Here is a 6,287-nt window from a genome sequence, read left to right on the forward strand (position 1 = left end):
CGCGTTCATCCAAGAGGTGTTCGATTTGGTTGAGATCTGGAGATCTCGACGTCCAGGGCAAGTAGTTGATGTTGGCATTATGAAGGTAGTTTACCGTGACACGAGCTGTGTGCGGTGGAGCGTTGTCCCGTTGAAACAGCTCCCCCTGTTGGTCAATGATCGGAAGAAGGTGAAGTTAAAGATGTTGATTCATGAAGCGATTTGCTGTCAAATTTCCCTGAACCACAACCAAGTCAGGTCCCGTGGTGGAGGATATGGCCCCACACACACACACGTTGTCGGTCCTCCATCTCTGTAATGTATCTCAGTAATTTCCAGTAGTTATACTTACTTTTGTTAGTCAACTGCGTATGATTTTTTATGTCACCATTACTACTGGGACGGTCTTATAATCGACGTTTATATGAGTATACAATGAGTTCTTTTAGGCACTGTGCAGCTATTTCACACTCACATTTAGTTGCAGCTGTGATCAGAGCCAAGCCCCCTACGATTCAGCAAACGGGTAATACTAGAGGTAAGTATTTGAAATCTTTCTGGGCTTTTAGCTACTTTGAAAGGTAGCCTAGTATCTACCATATACGTTATGCCCCTCGAACTTTAACATTAAGCCGTGAGCATCATAACGGTCTAGATGGAGGGTACACTGCGGTGAGCATTTTTAAGGTCAATCTTTGCCATATATCCGTTTCTAGGGAGCAGTTTTACAGCTTTGTCTATACTATCATAAGTCACATGATTGGTACTCACTTCGGCATTGACACTCTCTCCAGCAGGTCTGCTGCAGTCGTGGATCAAACGTATGTCGTTAGAGCCAGACTTGGACACAGCTCCCAGGCTACTGACAATCGTAGGTTTCTCGTCCTAGATAAGATACCTTCCAGCCCCAATTTCGCTGACGAATCTTTTGTGCTACCTCAGAAGCATTGTCAACACATACCGCCGATTTGGATTTATGGCAATCACAGTGTTTGTACATATGGACATCATGGCAATTGGATGTATGATATTTGACCCTGTGTAACAACCACTGATGAGTGTAATTTAATTCATCTTAAAGCCAACATCAGATCCTGGAGTCTACGTTCAAATATGTCTCTTTCTGTCCTACAAAACAGTGATAGTCTTCTCACTGACGACACAGTGAGGGTATGTGCGAGTGCATTCACCAAGTCCTGATGTCAGTGGACCAAAACTACCACGATCATACAATCAGGTCGTGAGATTCTGTTGACACTTGAAACTGAAAATGTTAAAAGAGTCCATCACATGACAGGCGACACTGCCAGTGACATCGTTTCAATGGTAGCGCCTAGAGACGCCGACACTGCTAGTGACATCTCTCAAAGGGTAGCACCTACAAACGCCGACACTGCCAGTGACATCTCTCAAAGGGTAGCGCCTACAGCCGCCGACACTGCCAGTGACATCTCTCCAATGGTAGCGCCTATAGCCGCCGACACTGCCAGTGACATCTCTCCAATGGTAGCGCCTACAACCGGCGACACTACCAGTGACATCTCTCCAATGGTAGCGTCTACAGCCGCCGACACTACCAGTGACATCTCTCCAATGGTAGCGCCTACAGCAGCCGACACTGCCAGTGACATCTCTCCAATGGTAGCGCCTACAGCCGCCGACACTGCCAGTGATATCTCTCCAATGGTAGCGCCTACAGCCGGCGACACTGCCAGTGACATCTCTCCAATGGTAGCGCCTACAGCCGTCGACACTGCCAGTGACATCTCTCCAATGGTAGCGCCTACAGCCGCCGACACTGCCAGTGACATCTCTCCAATGGTAGCGCCTACAGCCGGCGACACTACCAGTGACATCTCTCAAAGGGTAGCTCCTATAGCCGCCGACACTGCCAGTGACATCTCTCAAAGGGTAGCTCCTATAGCCGCCGACACTGCCAGTGACATATCTCAAAGGGTAGCGCCTACAGCCGGCGACACTGCCAGTGACATCTCTCCAATGGTAGCGCCTACAGCCGCCGACACTGCCTGTGACATCTCTCCAATGGTAGCGCCTACAGCCTCCGACACTGCCAGTGACATCTCTCCAATGGTAGCCGCTACAGCCGCCGACACTGCCAGTGACATCTCTCCAATGGTAGCGCCTACAGCCGCTGACACTGCCAGTGACATCTCTCCAATGGTAGCGCCTGCAGCCGCCGACACTGCCAGTGACATCTCTCCAATGGTAGCGCCTACAGCCGCCGACACTGCCATTGACATCTCTCAAAAGGTAGCTCCTATAGCCGGCGACACTGCCAGTGACATCTCTCAAAGGGTAGCGCCTACAGCTGCCGACACTGCCAGTGACATCTCTCCAATGGTAGCGCCTACAGCCGCCGACGCTGCGAGTGACATCTCTCCAATGGTAGCGCCTACAGCCGGCGACACTGCCAGTGACATCTTTCCAATGGTAGCGCCTACAGCCGCCGACACTGCCAGTGACATCTCTCCAATGGTAGCGCCTACAGCCGCCGACACTGCCAGTGACATCTCTCCAATGGTAGCGCCTACAGCCGGCGACACGGCCAGTGACCTCTCTCAAAGGGTAGCGCCTACAGCCGCCGATACGCGTGCAGGGATCCGATAACTACTTGCACACATCAGTGCTGGCATTCCGATACCCAACCGAGTATCCTGTTTATAAAGGCTGGAGTGAAAAGGCCGCCACAGGCTAGCTGCGATCGGACTACCGTTTACTGCGAACATTGCATCATGGCCTCTGATAAAAATATTCTGTTTGAAAACAAAGCTACTAAAACACACACACACACACACACACACACACACACACACACACACACACACACACACACACACACACACACACACACACACACACACACACACACACACACACACACACACACACACACACACACACACACAATCTTTGTCAAATCATAAACACACTCCTCCGTTTATAAAATGCTGTATTCGGACAATCTGTGCAGGGCGATTACAAATAATTGTGACAAAAAGCCAGTTGACATTCCGAGTGTATCTGATGTCAGCAGTTGTACTTCCTCCTTCCCTGACATTGTATTGACTGCTCCCCTCACCCCCTCTCCGGGGGTCTTGGGCTGATGTGGGGGTCTCGGGCTGATGTGGGGGTCACGGGCTAATATGGGGGTCTCAGGCTGATATGGGGATCTCGGGTTGATATGGGGATCTCGGGCTGATGTGGGGGTCACGGGCTAATATGGGGGCCTCAGGCTAATATGGGGATCTCGGGTTGATATGGGGATCTCGGGGGATCTATGGGGATCCCCCCCCCCCCAACCCCTCAACACACACACACACTGACACACTCACACACTCACACATACATATATATACACACACATACACACACACACTCACACATACATATATATACACACATACACACCACACAAATACATGTCCTCCTTGTTACGGAAAGGGCAGAGTGGTGACGAATGTATAATGAGCGTCATACCCGGAAGCTGTTTAGAGTGGAGTGGGGGACCAGATATCTGTGCAACTGTCTCTCTAGATACACACCGGTCTCACTTCTTTCAATCCTCTGCAGTGTGTTGTTGTAGTGGGACAGGGTATACGTCATCCAGAGTTTAACTTCTGTTGTGTACACTGGACCTGTGTGTTTCAGGCGGCCTGTGTACACTGGACCTGTGTGTGTGAGGCGGCCTGTGTACACTGGACCTGTGTGTGTCAGGCGGCCTGTGTACACTGGACCTCTGTGTGTGAGGCGGATTGGGCGACCCACCCGGATCTAGAAGACTGGGAGGAGAAATCTGATAAGCGCAAGTCAGGTAGTGTGTGTTGTCATGATAAGTAAATACTTCAAGAATAATTTGATAGATTTTGGAATGCTGTTTGATAGGAACCTTCCATCTTTGTTTGACCGTTTGACAACAAATCACATGAGGTACTATCAGTCGAGAGGAACCAGTCTATCACTTGTTCTAGTTTCGGTTTGAGCTGACGCTCTGATGACCTCATTTCCGAGGGGAATCACCGAACGTTCGTCACACTCAGATTGACGAATAAGATCTTGTTCTGTGGGGGCTGTATTTAGGGGCGATCCTGTACATTGTAGAAGGCCGAGGTAGGTGTAAGTGAATGACGTCAGTAGCAGTATAACAGTGACAGAGTTACCTGTGACATAAAAGGTGTATTGTACCCAGTATCCTCCTAGACATTCGTCACCACTCGCATCTTCCCGTAGACTTCAAGTGATCCGTGTATTTCTCGATTACCGAGGATCCAATCGACATTAGCTTATCAGAATGCCCGTCAGATTTGCGGTACTTTGATCCTGAATAGTAAAATTAATTATGGTAACGTGAGAAATTGAACATTTGGTAGCACACATCACAACAACTTAGACATCTATAAGAATAAATGACTGTTGGTGTATTATACACTGATGATATCCCTTGTGACACTATGTATGATGATAGATTCAAATACACACGTTCATCTCAGTACACCCAGGATACCACACCCACAGCGACATCCTTTACACCAAGGATACCACACCCACAGCGACATCCTTTACACCAAGGATACCACACACAAAGCGACATCCTTTACACCAAGGATACCACACCCACAGCGACATCCTTTACACCCAGGATACCACACCCACAGCGACATCCTTTACACCCAGGATACCACACCCACAGCGACATCCTTTATATCCAGGATACCACACCAACAGCGACATCCTTTACACCAAGGATACCACACCCACAGTGACATCCTTTACACCAAGGATACCACACCCACAGCGACATCCTTTACACCCAGGATACCACACCCACAGCGACATCCTTTACACCCAGGATGCCACACCAACAGCGACATCCTTTACACCCAGGATACCACACCGACAGCGACATCCTTTACACCCAGGATACCACACCCACAGCGACATCCTTTACACCAAGGATACCACACACAAAGCGACATCCTTTACATCCAGGATACCACACCCACAGCAACAACTTTGCACCCAGGATACCACACCCACAGCAACAACTTTGCACCAAGGATACCACATCCACACCGGCATCCTTTACACCCAGGATACCACACTGACTGCGACATACTTTACACCAAGGATACCACACCCACAGCGACATCCTTTACACCCAGGATACCACACCCACAACGACTTCCGTTTCCATTGAGTTACAAGTCTACTTGGCTTTCCAAACCAAAACCAAACTCGGTCTAATTTCCATTTCGATGATATGCCTAGATCTGAAAAATATATCATAGGTAGTGAGGTGAGGTGAAATTTGGTTTAACGTCACGTCCAAGATTATTGCACTTATAAAGCGACGTGCATGCACGTGTGTGTGTGTGTGTGGCTGCTTGTACTAGTCCGTACTGATGCCGTTGTATAGTGCTAGCTCACTGAGATACCATGCCGCAGTTTAACATGGATACCCCACTCACACACAGTATACTGACTCCGAACCGACCAGTCCTTGCTTTAACCCCTAAATGATGAGCGCCAGACAGGGTAACAACAAGTACCATCTTTTAGAGTCTTTTGGTATGACGCAGCCGGAGATCGAACCCCGGACCTTCCGCTCTCCGGGCGGACGCTTTACCACAAGACCACGGAGGCGGTCTATAGGTAGTGAAATAAGCATCGTTTTGAAAAGGACTGTAGGTGTCTGTGTGTGCATGTGTGTAAGCGTGCTGGTCTATGTGGCTGTTTGAGTGTGCCTGTGTGTGTGACTGTGTGTGCCTCTGTGTGTATGAGTGAATGTGCGTGTGACTGTAAGTGAATGTGTGAGAAGTTCCACCAACTCCTCCACACAAATATACACACATACACACAAGAACGAGTTGGTGGAACTAGGTAACAATTAGCGTTTGTGAGCCTGTCTGTTTGTGTTGTGTGTATGTGTGTATATATGTGTGTGAGTGTGTGTGTATGTGTGTGTATATGTCTGTATATATGTGTGAGTGTGTGTATGTGGGTGCAATGTGCGTATTTCTATTTGTGTTGTGTGTATGTCTGTATATATGTGTTAGTGTGTGTGTTGGGGGGTGCAAATGTGTGTATGTCTGTTTGTGTTGTGTGTATGTGTGTATATATATATGTATATATATTTGTGTGTGTGTGTGTGTGTGTGTGTGTGTGTGTGTGTGTGTGTGTGTGTGTGTGTGTGTGTGTGTGTGTCTGCGTGTATGTGTCTGTGTGTGTGTGTCTGCGTGTGTGTGAAGAGGAGTTGGTTGAACAAGGTAATAATTACCGTTTATTAGCCG

At 48.6% G+C, this 6,287-nt stretch overlaps 1 protein-coding gene across 1 annotated transcript in view; it reads left to right on the forward strand.

Moving 5' to 3' along the window:
* The window catches only part of LOC139441446 (ankyrin repeat and protein kinase domain-containing protein 1-like), a 208,689-nt gene that overhangs the window by 113,290 nt on the left and 89,112 nt on the right, over window positions 1-6,287 (forward strand). The window lies entirely within an intron of this gene.

This window comes from Haliotis cracherodii, unplaced genomic scaffold, assembly GCF_022045235.1.
Source record: "Haliotis cracherodii isolate W230 unplaced genomic scaffold, xgHalCrac1.p SCAF_40, whole genome shotgun sequence".
In the NCBI taxonomy this organism is placed as follows: Eukaryota; Metazoa; Mollusca; class Gastropoda; order Lepetellida; family Haliotidae; genus Haliotis; species Haliotis cracherodii.